Source organism: Athene noctua, chromosome 1, assembly GCF_965140245.1.
Source record: "Athene noctua chromosome 1, bAthNoc1.hap1.1, whole genome shotgun sequence".
NCBI lineage: Eukaryota > Metazoa > Chordata > Aves > Strigiformes > Strigidae > Athene > Athene noctua.
The window spans coordinates 104,779,810-104,793,408 of NC_134037.1; the positions used below are offsets into that span (position 1 = coordinate 104,779,810).

At 37.7% G+C, this 13,599-nt stretch overlaps 1 protein-coding gene across 2 annotated transcripts in view; it reads right to left on the reverse strand.

Annotated features, from left to right (window-relative positions):
* PTPN14 (protein tyrosine phosphatase non-receptor type 14) overlaps positions 1-13,599 on the reverse strand; it is a 123,044-nt gene that overhangs the window by 95,221 nt on the left and 14,224 nt on the right. The gene's annotated exons all lie outside the window — the stretch shown is intronic.

Genomic DNA, 13,599 nt, shown 5'->3' on the forward strand with positions numbered 1-13,599 from the left:
ACGCAATTTAAACTGCCAAGTTTAAACAGAGAAAAATATTATACGTATCCATGGATATCTAATTTTAGAAAGACAAACAGTTCTCCTGCTCCAGCAGCAGGGAAAAAGATGGTAAGAAACAAATAGTTATTACAAATCATACGGAAAGGAACTATGGCAGTACATGACGTGCACAGAAGTTAGTAAGGACTCAGTTGGGCAAGTGCCCATGAGGAAAACAAAGCTTCTGTGGGCTCTGCATCTGAAATGGACTGACTACAGTCAAAGTCATCATGTCTTATTGCCAGCTTGATAAGCTAATTTTTCTACAATGGAAAAGCTTTGAAAAGGATAATGCCTTTAGAGCCCTTGCAGCCATTTTCAAGCCCTATGTCATGTTAGTAAGCACTGAGATTGGCATTATTACAACTCCATGAAAAGAACGGTAACGTCTGCATGTTATTTATATGCATTTTTTCCCAAAGTCATTGTGGTTTTGGCTTACAGAATTTGGCCAGAAGTTTTCAGAAACTTAACTGGGAAATTTTCATATCTAGAATCTGAAGCAGAGCTAGATAGTTTTATTGCATGCAAGTACACCTTCATCACATATTACAGTTCTTGCAACCAAAAAGGAGTAAAATCCAGCATATTAAATGTACTATGAACATCCCAAAGAGAATACAGACTGAAAAACAAAAAAATCCAAGACACACCTGAATTTTGTTTTGGTTTGTTTTTTCCCTAGGAAAAAAAAAAAGAAAGTCACAGTTCTCAAAACAAATACCTGTACATAAATGTAGATGCTCTGGAACCCTATAAGCAGCCAACAGACTTGCTTGAGCAAGTGATCTAGACAGGAAACACAGGACACTACTAGTAAAGAGTTTTCTGAAATTAAAAAGTAACTTTTTTTTTAAATAATAAGTGGCAACACAAAAGTTTGTTGCAAATGCATTTTCTGTTGACAAAGCTACCATGCATCTCCAAAGGTTTTCTGTTTTAACATACTTTGAACGCTAAGTATAAATTCTCTCCCATTCTAACTGTAAAAACAAATCACACATGCTTCAATTTTAAAGTTTAGTTTCTACCTGAGTTTTAGGCAACTTCACAAACATATTGAAACCTTTAAAGGAAAATATTTATGTTCACTAGAGCACACATTGCTCCTGTATGAAAAGGTCCCAGTAAACAACAAAGGCAGGCATCTAAAAAGAGAAAATGGATAAAAAACCCTGTTATGGGTTCTAGAACAAATTATATGAAAAGATAGGAAAAGGCCCTTATATTTACCTTAAGCAGCTGTTAAAGGTAGCAGTGCTCTCCCTAAGTCACTAGTCTCCACTACCAGCAAAATTTATTCCTGTCAACAGAATATGTTTCCTCAGAATTACAAACTGTTTACTTAGCAACTGAGTTAGCTAGCCAGTTTTAATCATGAACAATCTTTAGAATTCAGATATACCTTCAGGCTGTGTTATGCAATTTATAAAACAGTTTCATTCTTTAAGTATACTGTTAACTAATACATGAAAACAAGAATTGTCACCTCATCTTCAGAATTGAAACCTGACTTGCATTTCTGATCTCTTGTCCAGAATCAACAGACACAAGTTTACTAGTCCTCAAGGTATGCTGAATCCTATTTAAGCTTTCCAGGTCACCTGGACTTGAAAATTACGTTTATTTTGCTACACCAGCTCTTGCTTATAGAAACTCCCTACATGACTGTACCCATCACAAATATCGTAAGAAATCAAATTAGCAATCTTGGGATGATCTTAAATGCCTGTTTTCCTTTGTTGACAATATCATTAACAGAAGGAAAAGAATCTTACCCAGAAGGACAGAGACTGGAAAAGTAATTGGATTATCATGATGTCAAAAGTATGAAAGGGCTCGTGACTTTCTAAGGATGGGCACACACACACACACAAAAAATCATTGTCCAAACTGAGAAGTTGAGGATGCTAAATCCTAAGAGGTACGTCTCCCTGGCCTTAAATCTAGTAGAATTTTTGTCAAAAATGCACCTCTTGTTCAATCTGATTTGCAGTTGAATTATTTTGGCTTGATAAAAACATTAACATATACACAACTAAAATTAACTTAATTATTCATTAATACTATTAGAATTTAAATAGATGGTCTGAGGACAAAGTAACCACCCAAGCCCAGAAAAAAAAAAAGAAAAAAGGTCTGTATAAAGTCCAACTGAAAAAAACAAAATAACAAAGCATTTTTTAAAGGGCAGTTTTGAAATTTACTATAAAGTCTAGAAATAGCCACTGAACAATTACAATTATTAATTTAGCTTGCTAAATTACAACTGCATTGCATAATTTCATCAAGTTATGCTGGATCCCATGCAGGGCACTAACACTGCCATCTCAAAGTCTTACCAAGACCTTATAAATTACAGACCAGCTGATGTCCCTCCTCTCTCTGCGGTTCTTTGTTAGTGCCTGGCTCGATTTTCTGTTTCTTTATTTTTATCACACATGAGAACATTTGGATATTTTGAATACTTATAGTGTTCAAAATGGTTTTGAGTAAAATAGCCAAAAGAATACAAATAAAATTAATCAAGATAAAATAATGATACACAACATTCATTTCCCTCTGTTAAAATCTTGCTTTTTAACCCAAATTTTATCTGCTAAAAGTTTACCAGCCAGATTTCCTCCCCCTGCTCCAGCCACTCAGGCACTGCAAAGTGTCTGAATCTCTTTCCCAGCAGCCAGCCAAGAATTCCCTAATTTCCGACCCATGCAGTGACCCAAGCTGAAGCACTGAGCCAGAGGTGCCCTGACAATCAGGTAGCCCTTGTTTTCCACTGTCTGTGCTGAGCAAACCTCAACAAAAATTCTTCTTTTCAAACAATACAACTTTAAAATAAACAAGAGCAAAGCTCCTAAAAGAACCCAAAACACAGAGCTGAAACATGTCCATGAACACACAAGTTAAACCAGATATAAAATATTGCATAGGAAGCCCAAATCCCAGCCATGACCATGTGTTCAAGACCCGACAGCCAGAGTGGTTTGAAACACGATACAGTCTCTTTGATACAGCTCACTAGTTTAGAAGTGGAGGGGCCGTATCCTATTAAAAATAACAGGAAATTGACCACAGCAATAAATCTAAAGCTTTGGCTGCTGCAATTTCTTATCTTCCACTAGCAGTTGTTGGTATGCAAAAACCATGCAGCTTTTTGTTTTTAAAAAAGACAAACAAACAATTAAAAGTCACTCCAAAACTGGAGCTTCTACTTGGTAATAACTTACATCAGCCAGTCACAGCCCTGGGAGACCTAGAGCCCCGAGATCATCTTCTCCCTGTCATGCCAGGATATCCTGTTATATTTTGATGGTTTACTGCTGCCTCCAGGCAAAACCATGTCACTGAGAAAGTTAAGTCAGTGCACTATGACTGACAAGTCCCAAGGAATCTCATCAGAGTCTTTGGCACTTCTGACAGGACTTGCATTACTCTTTTCATGCAATTTCTGCACCTAAGTGATCTCACTATCTCCTCTGATAGCATTTTTCTCTTTATCTACTGAAACAAATCAAGATCTGAGATGACGGCAGCTTCTTCTGGCTTACTAACACTTAAAAGGGACTGCACCATCAGTGTTATCTCTGGGAATCCCACTAGTGGAGACAGTTTCTGCTGGGCTGGAGAAAAAGGCATGGGGGGCAGGGAAGACATAGCCAAGGCTCTTCCTTGAACAGAATAAAATACATACGCCAAGGGATTTCATTCAACTGGCAGAGACTACACTGAGTTTTTTGCCAGCATAACCGTGTCTATTGTGGGTATGACTTGTTTTCCGACTCCTAGAAGGCAGAGCTTTGCCAACAAAACTTTAAAGACTAAGACCAACAGCGTGGGTGTGGGGTTCATTTGATTTCACACGAGTGAAGTTAACCATGGTCCAGTTTCCTGCCAGTCTAATCCACACATCATGTAACATCAGTATTTTCTTTGTTTTCTATTCTGATTAGGTCCTACAAGCATTTCTGGGGCAGACTTTTCCAGCAGGCAATCCTCCTCTGAAGCCATTTTATTTATTTTTAATCCCAGTGTAAGATCCCAGAGGTTGGAAAAGTATCAGTGGCAAGTGGTTCAACACAAAGGGCAGTTATCTACTTGAAGAGCTGAAAGTGCTTCTAAAACATATATACTTTGCCTACATTTAGACAACAAGGACATGCTAGTTGTATGAGATATTTACAATGGAAAGATCAAACCACTGCACCTACTAAAAAAAAAACAACCAACAAAAAAAACCCCAAACCCCACCACTCTTCCACCCCTAGAGACTTAAAAACCAGAAACTGAACCTCCCTGCACTAGGACTAATTATAGCACAGTAGTTACAACATGTTTGGAGATCGCCTCACCTATGAGTATGTGCCAAAAACAGGGCTCAGTTCTCTCCTGCTACCCTGGAGGAGGGTGGGAGGGAAGTAAGTTTCATTTTGGATCCTGCAGGATCCCAAGAACTATCTCCCTTTGGAAATACATGTAGGAAACAGAGTTGAAAGATCTTCCTCTCCCTTGCCTAGATTATTTTTGTAAAGCTATTTCTCTGACTGTAAAAACTATGCTAGAGCTGGGACTGCTATGTGCATCTTCTCATTTCAGTCACTCGATTTTGAATCTCAACCAATGCCCGATCCCAAGCATGAGGAGGACGCCACATATTTTTCAGATCTGCCTCCAAGCGCAAAAGCTTTCCACTTCTTAACATTACCTCTGGACAGTGTCTTCTCTAGCATCGAAAGACCTAATACAGAGGTCTGCAAATTGCATAGTGATGCCAATGGCAGGAAAACTATGTTACATCAGCAAAGGAATCGTCATTGGGCCACCAAAATGACTTCCACTAGCATATTAGAAGGGAGAGTTAGAGCTATAGTATTTCTTCACACTTGAGGGCTAACTCTCACCAACACCAACCCATCTGTCACACATTGTTTTATGTCTGCTTTCATTTCTTTTTGCTGCAAAAAAAAAGTGAACGAACATCAGAAACGTTACGGACCACCAGATTTGTTTCATATATATATATATATATTATCAAAGCCAAACATTCAAGCATTTTATGGAGATTAAGAGATTAGAGTCCAAGAGTTTTTATTCTTCTGTGTGCAAGGTACTCTCTTTCAATCAAATTAAAAAATAGAGTTCAAGGTATGTTGTCAACTCCTGAGGGAAAATGATATATAACCCACATACACAAAAAAGTTGGCTTGCATGCGGTTGTTTTTACAGCATGGAATCTGTTTCGATCTATGTTTGTTTAACAAGATGCAAGTCTAACAATGGTAATTTACTAAAAGCTTGTGCACTAACTATGTACAATACCAGAAACAATGGTCATAACTCCTTCCAAACATACAAAAGCATCTACAGAACTACCAAAACATAAGCACTGCTCTGGATTAGCTGTTTCAAAACCCCACATTCCAAACAGCTTCATCATTTCACTAATCCATCTATAAACAACTTAACTAAATTTGGACTACTGTTTCACATTCCAGCAACAAGTTACTGCTAGTGAATCCAGCAAAAAATTTCACTATTTGCACTGATTTTTAATTTTTTAAAAAATCTGTAGTATCATTACTGTTTGCTCGGACATCTTTTGCAACAGCAAATCTTGGCTTAAGTATTGTACCAGAAACACCGATCATTTAAATAGCTATTTACTATTAAGCTCCGCAATCTATATTTAAGCACTTGAATAACCAGCTGCTTGTACAACTAATGGTCAGTGATAACACAGCTGCAGGAGGCAAAATGGCATTCTGCCTCTCCAACAGGCCTGTTTGTCAATGTCCAGGCCCAGCCTGCATCCTGCAGGATTACAAACATAATCACATTTTGAAATGATTCATTATTTACAACAGTTGTTTGAGGCTTACTAGATGATATTCTGTTCTCTCTTAAAAGCTGATATAGCTAAATGAAACTTTGTGATGAACAACCTCTGCCTTCAGCTATTGCATCAGATAGGTCAAAACTTTTCCAATCCCTACTCTGCGTGTTCCCAACACATGTACACTACAGAACGTATCTCACCGTGATTTATGCTAGCACCTTACCTGCTTGGTGTCTGTGCCAGAAGACTGAACTTTTCTTTGTCTCACTGAACATGTGGACCATAAAAAAAAAATGTTGGTACAACATTTGCATTTTGCTCTTACAGTCAGAGCACAGATACACTTCTAAGTTAAGATAGTGTGGAAATGGGCAAGTCACTTCATTAAAAGAGAATCAACCAGGTGTAGCAATTCTCATCGAGATTCATTATCATTAGAAAACAATGAACAACTTTTTTAAAGGGTTAAAAATGTTAGAAATACTTGCTTGACAACAACAAACACTTAATGCAAAAACCTATTCCTGAGGACAATTGTGGGGGTTTTTGCAGACAGTTATACTGCAGTAAGGTCTGCAAACTGGGTGTTTACGGTGCACTTCTTACCTTCAAGAAGCGGTTCACATTTCAGATACATTTGGTCTTAATCAACTGCAGCAATCAGTTAACCATCATTCAATCACACATACTTGGAGGGTGACTCATCAGACATCAGGTGTTTAACTCCCATGTTCCCCAAGTAACCATCTAGCTGCTGACATTTTTTTCCCCCCATCTCCCAAGCACTGTGCACAAATGATCACAGTAGCGGAAAATTTGCATCACAGGATTAATATCATTAGTTATCATGGTTAGGATTAATATCATTAGGAGAGATCTGCAATGCCATAACCACTCGGAATCTTTTAACAGCCATGAGCTAAGCTGCAAGTTGTCTCTAAAAAAAAATCCAAGATGATTTGGAAATCCCTCTTTTCCAGTAATGTTCTTCATGCCCTATTCTTCAGTCATGACAACAGAGATAACTCTTTTTTAAATATAAATTCAGTGGTGCTACCTATTTGAAGTAGATGTCATTTTAATTTCGCGTATTTCAAAAAAGTAGCAAGTCATACATCTCATTGTTTTCCCCACTACTGTCAGGTGTCAGTGTATTCAGCACTCATAGAGCATCTGGTTAGCAAGATGTGGCAGCCTTCAATTTTGGAATTCTTTTCAGTGCTTCCCTAAAAGAGAATTGTTTTGATCCCCAAGTTGGTCCAGATGGTATCTCAGAGTTGTCTGACTCCTCCTTTCGAGATAGCTGCCACTATTGTACCAGAGGGGCCAGCAGACAGGCTGTTCAAAGCAAGACATCACTACTGGAGATGATCTAAGGAAGTTTGTAATGTCTAAATTCTCTAATAAGCACTGACATGAGAGTTTTTGTAAACGAAAACTATTTCTCCAGTGTGTCAGACTAGAGCTTTGAAGTCTCATGCTGCTGCTGGGCTGGTAGCACCAGGCAATGGATTTCCTCAAAACTCTGGGAGCGCTGATCCTAAAATTGCAACAGCCTATATGGTTGCCTTGGACAGGAGAGCCTGATCCCATGGCTGGCAGAATGTCAGGGCCTGCATGGAAGAATCCACACACTGAAAAAACACAACAGCAACATCAGAAGGCAAGAGAGCAATTCTCTAAAAGCAAATACAGAAGAAAAGACAATCCCCATTACTAAAGCACTTCATGCAATGCCTTGTGCCTAGCAGTCCTCTTCCTGTCCCACCAACTCAAGCCATCCTCAAAAGTCACAAAAAAAAAAGAAAACCCAGAATATCTCTCTGTATCAACATTTAAATACAAGAGGCACAGCAACACTGACAATCACTGCACAAAGGAAAAAACAAGGGGAAAGTCAAGCAAGTTTCTTTAATTTTATTAGTGTCTGTTGTCTCCAGCAATGCTGCCATTAAAATACTGTGCAGGCCAAGCAAAGCCAAAGCCTTTCCTCTGGCTACTTTGTCTAAGCAATAACATAATGCAATTCATGACATAACCAAATAAATAAAATGCTTTTGTGATCCTTCAGCAGGAAAAAGTACATGTAGATGTACATGCAGAGAGATCCCTGAAAACTGAAAGCACTGCAGATTTAAACCAGGCTTTATGTGCCAAAAAAAATTAAAAGTGGATTATAAGGGTATTCTTGACCTCTTGCAAAATAAAGACAACTTTTCTGCAAACTGTATAGAACCCACTGACATTAAATGCACCAGAAGCACTGTATTTCTGCAAAACCCAGACAATTTAATATAAACATGCATGTTTTCTATTATTAATATTTGATATATTAATATCAAGATATAATATCAATATGTATCAATATCGACAAATATACATCAGTATATCATATTATATAACAGTACAGCTCAATATATATTATTTTGGTATTATATTATTAGATATCATTATTATTATTATTAACCCTTTATTACAGATAAAACAACCAAGATGTAGAAGAGGTGGAAACAAAGTACACAATGTTTCTTAATAACCCCAACCAACCAGAGAAACAGACTCTTCAACGCTTTGGAGAAATCTTTTGTCTAATCCAAACTGGAAGTAAAATTTTCCTTCTGGAAGTGTAGAAAAAAAAAAGCTGTGTAGAGAAAGTGATTGTACCAGTATGATTAAGGAAATCCTCTTCCTCCAGATTTATTTCCCCACAACAACACTTCAAATTCAACAAACCACATTTAGTCTATCTATCTAATGGCTATATACACTTCAGGAGCTCTTTTAGTTAGCAAATATAACATTGTCCTTAAGCTACCAAGGAAAGAATGTCATCGTTCAAAGAAGTGCTCCAAAACTAAATCCAATGAATGAAAAATTAGAAATAATCTACTCTCCAAAAATTACATGACTTGATTTGAAAAATACAGCAAGTTCCTCAAATAAGGCAAAAAGATGTTAATGTGTAAGAACTATCAAAACAGCTTGTTAGAGAAATGAGGGCAATTTCTGCAAATATTTGTTACAGTCCTACATATCTAAATATATAAATACATTGTTTCATTTAGACAAATGTTTTTCAATAGAAAGCTAGACAAAATGTCAAAACACATTCTCAGTTTTGTGAACACAAAATTTTAACTCTATTAAAAGGATATGGAAAACATACCCATGTGCAAGATATTTTTGGGTTTTCATGGAAGGATTCACTTTGCCAGTACCTTTTCATCTTCTTTGAAAGGTGTGTTTTTCATTCACTCAAACACTAAAAATATCGTTTTCAAATATGGATGATAAGGCCTACACTCCAAATAGTGCCTTTTTTTTTTTTTTGCTTGTGCTCTAAACAAACAGAATATATTTACTCAATGTAAAATTTTTAAACTAAATACCAAGTTAGTAGGATTTCACACTAAAATGGTAGAAAGAAATTAACTCCCCTGTGAATGTCAGAAATATCACTTTGTTACACCTCAGCATGAAAACATTTTGCTTGGAATTGTTGTGATTAACACTTTGCTGACTATAGAAATCAAAGTGAGAATGTTTAAAAATAGCTTTTCTTCAGCTTGTTAAAATGGATTATATGCAAAGTTTATTTAATGAAAACTTGCTACCTTTTCCATCAGCCTCAGCAATTTGGAGAACACAAGAAGGGTGCTAATTCTCTTTCAAGGTCTGAATCTAACAATCGACTTTCTGATACCCTTGACATGAGGATGCATCAAGGTCAGAGAAGGGCACTTTTTCCACATACACTAAGGTCCTCTCTATCTTGACACAAACCGATGGGAACCCTCACTTGATGTTTCCCCTTCCTACTTGGTGCTGTTGTGATTGAGGCCAACTCTCTCTGCATCTACTAGTAACTGTTCTGCTTCCTTAATGCCACCGCAAAATTACCCTTCTGCTAAATGTAATCCAGGAATTTCTGGAGGCGGTGGCACAGGCAACCAAAGCCACTGTACTGGAGAACCCCCTTCATTTCTTTCCTGTTCACTGGGGTCTCTCTGAAATCACTTCTCTTTGACAGTCTTCCTACCTTCAGGGCAGATGATTGGCCCCCACCCCCAGTCACTGTGCTAGGGCCACTGCTCGCTCTCCCTTCTCCTTTCCTGTAACATTGCATCCCTTTTTTGATATGGCTGGTCTGGAAGGTTCCAAGAACAACCGCAAGTCCCTTGTTGTTTCCACATATGTTGCTGTACCATACACATAGCAGCAACAGAGAACATTTTTGAAGTATAAAAATAAATGAGTCTGCTTCAGACAGGCTTAGAATGTAAAAGTCAATTTAAGAGAGTTAACCAGACCTTTCCTTAATGGTATCTCCTTAAAGTCTCCAATAACTAAAATGAACTTTGTTTTTTAAATGTAATTTTTCTATTGTAAACCCAAAAAGCAAATGTATTTGAGAAAAACAGCTTTAGATAGAAACCTGACCTCTGGTAAAAAAGCAGAATAATCTAGCAAAGGGAAAAAAGAATTATTTTTTTTTTACAGCTCTTCTACTCAGACATGGAAAATTAACATCCAAATAATTGCTAAACACTTAAAATCAGTGAATTTCCTAAAGGCCATTTTGGAAGGTAACACTGAAATCCTTCAGGAAGACAGTCCACAGCAGAATCCTCTGTCTACAACAGACTCCTCTTTCACTGGCATTATCCAAATATGTTGCCTTACATGGTGCGAACTACTGGACTTTTAACGCACATTACCATTCGAAGTGTACTGAAGCAAAATACTGATCTACTCTACATAATTTGCAACAACTGAATCATAGCACTGCAGTTACACCTAACACAAACCTTGAACACTGATGCAATTCAAAGGCCCAATGCTGGCCGATGAATGCACTCACATGACAAAATATACAAGCAATCTACATTTCTGTGTACACACATGCAGCACAGACAGGGTCTTAAACTCATAGCAGTGTCTGGTTTCATAACATATGCCCTTCCTTATCAAATGTCATTTGTATTGCCATCCCTGCATCTGTCTCCACAGATGTCATCCCATGTAATGAAGCATATGGGCTTAAGCTGACATTGTTTGCAAACAGGAAGAGCTTTTGGCAAGAGAAATAGAACATAAAGTGTTCTGCGGGCTGCCTCTCTTAACCCATCTTTGGTTGGCTCCTCTTGCTCAGCTGAAACTGGTCAGCTACTTTCTGAGAGGGCAGAGTGCCAACCTAACAGATGGGCAGAAGTAAAGTCATGCCAAAGAACCAGAATGTGCATCTAATTTGATAATTAGGGGCTGAATTTCCCCTTAGAAATATTGCAATGGCAGCGCACATCAAGTTTCCAAGCTTAAGGGCAAAAAGAACATGCTTCAGCCTATCCAGTTGAGGGTTAATACTGAAAATAACAAAAATCACACCAGAAGTGAGCCATGGAGGAGGGAGGAGACCAACCATGGGCTCCTATCATTCAGGATTAGTGTTCTTCAAGGAGAGATGAAATAGAGAGAAGGGGAGGAAAGAAACAGTAAGATCAAGCCTTTATCCTGAAATAGCTCTCCACAAGGGACACCTGCAAATCTTGGCCAAAACAGTTCTGTGGCCTTGCCGAAAATAATTTATGCTGAATAGAGATAAAAGCAAGGAACTGATGGCCACTTTACAAAGCATTAAACACAGCTTTCCTGTCCATGAGGAATAGCCAAGCCAACAGCTAGTAAAAGGCAAAGGACAAAGAGTGTTTATGGCTCGGTGGAAATCAAACATAATAACGTACACACATACTTGGAACAGTTGACAATTATTGTCTTGGGTTTGATATACAGTGATACAGAGCTATGACATATAAATAAAAAAAGTTAACAGTAGAAGAGAGAGAAAGCCGGGGACCCAACAGAAATGCTCTTTGTACGAGTACATTGTACAAGTTTTCATGCAATAAGACAGTGGTCCTGTAACTATTCTAAAGAGCCCTGTTGAATCAGGCTCTTCTGGGCCATTTTCCTCTTCATCTTGTGTGCTCCCTCCCCTTTCTCAAACCACTTTACTCATCAGGATGAATGCCAACAGCCATGAAAGGCACAGTTTGGAAAAAACATTGCTCTAATTTATTCTTCTCTTTCCACTCCTAAAGTGACTCTTCAGATTTACAGCTTTTAAAACAAAAATATTAAGAGTAATGACTATGATGACATCAGTTAAGTGGGATTTACGGACATATTTTGGATAAAAAAGAAAATTTTTCATCCTATCTTTTTATCATATAGCCCTGTGTTGAAATATTCCAAGAAGCTAAGAGGTCATTTACTCTCATCTCGACTACTTTGGGAAGAGGATGCTTCAAGGGGCTTTCACATTGTTGGTGGATGGAAATTAGCTCTCCAACACAAGTAGTGTTCTGAGTCACATCTTTGGAGCAGAGCAGAAGGCTCAGCCACAGATTTAAAATAATTTAAAAGTGATAGCTGGTAAGTGCCTAAAATCACATGTGCTGCTTTACAGACCTACATTAAAACATTTTCCTCTGAAGAAATTTGTCAATGAAACGTCCTTTGTTCTACTGTCAAATTCTGGCAAGCTGCTTCCCAGTATAGCGTGAGACTTAATTGGGCTTTTGTTTAATTACCATCAAGACAATGACGCTCAAATGAAGAGTGCAACATAGGCAAGTGAGTGAAAGCAGTCAATTAGGTTAACCCTGAAACTGTCTTTTAAAGGAAAGGAAGGGGCTACTTGTTACTGCGGTCATAGGCTAAAAATGCGAAATGTAAACCTGTCACTAAAATAGTACATAGTTTTTTTAGAAGAAAATAAATTAAATGGTAGTGACTACAAAGCAGGAGCATCATAATGAAGTAAGATCACAGTTTTATAGCACAGCACCTCTGCCACAGCTTAGGAAAACATAGAATTGAGTTAGTGGATTAACATGAATGCTGGTGTCAAACTGGGGCGAACTCTCCCATCCAACTCTACCACAGGTGCATATTTAGGAGTCTGGATGATACAATAAGTGAATCAATGAACACAGAAAGAAACTGTTATGGAAACAATATAGCATGAAATGAATCAAGAAACTACTTAGTAACCTAAAAAATAAAATACAAAAAACCAAATCTAAATATCCTGAAAACTCCCAAATTCAGTACTATATTTGAAGGCAAAAACACAAACAGAGCTAATATTGCTCTACAGCTATAACACAAGAGTTGATAATGAAATCCACAAAGAAACATTAAAGGGCAAGGCAGCAGCTGCATTTGTGAAGAAAAAAAGTTTAATCGGAGGGGTAAAACCTAAAGACAAGCCTGAAGACCTTCACAGTCAAGTGTTAATCCAATCTTCACTTACACTAAAAGTTGCCACCTCACCAAGATTTTAGGCAAACACACACCCTGACAAGCAAGTGACTACTAGTGGAAAATGAGAGTTAACTGTAATGGACATGCAGAAGTTCAAGTAGGGTACACAGCAACAGCAAAATGTTTGCTGTGGTCTAACTAAGGCAGGACTGTCCTGGAAAAGGTCTACCTCACTGTTCTGAAAATTCAGCTCCACTTTTTGCTTTAAAACCTCATGTCTACCTTTACCTTCTGCTTTGTTAAGTTAATGAGCACATGTGAAATACTGCACATCAATTATTTTCAGTGCCCAGAGTTTTCATGTTTAATGGTAAGAGAATATGGTAAGAGAATATGCTAAAACATCTACGTTTCAAGAATTTTGTATTCAGTATTTCTACCCTAGATGAGCCAAACAT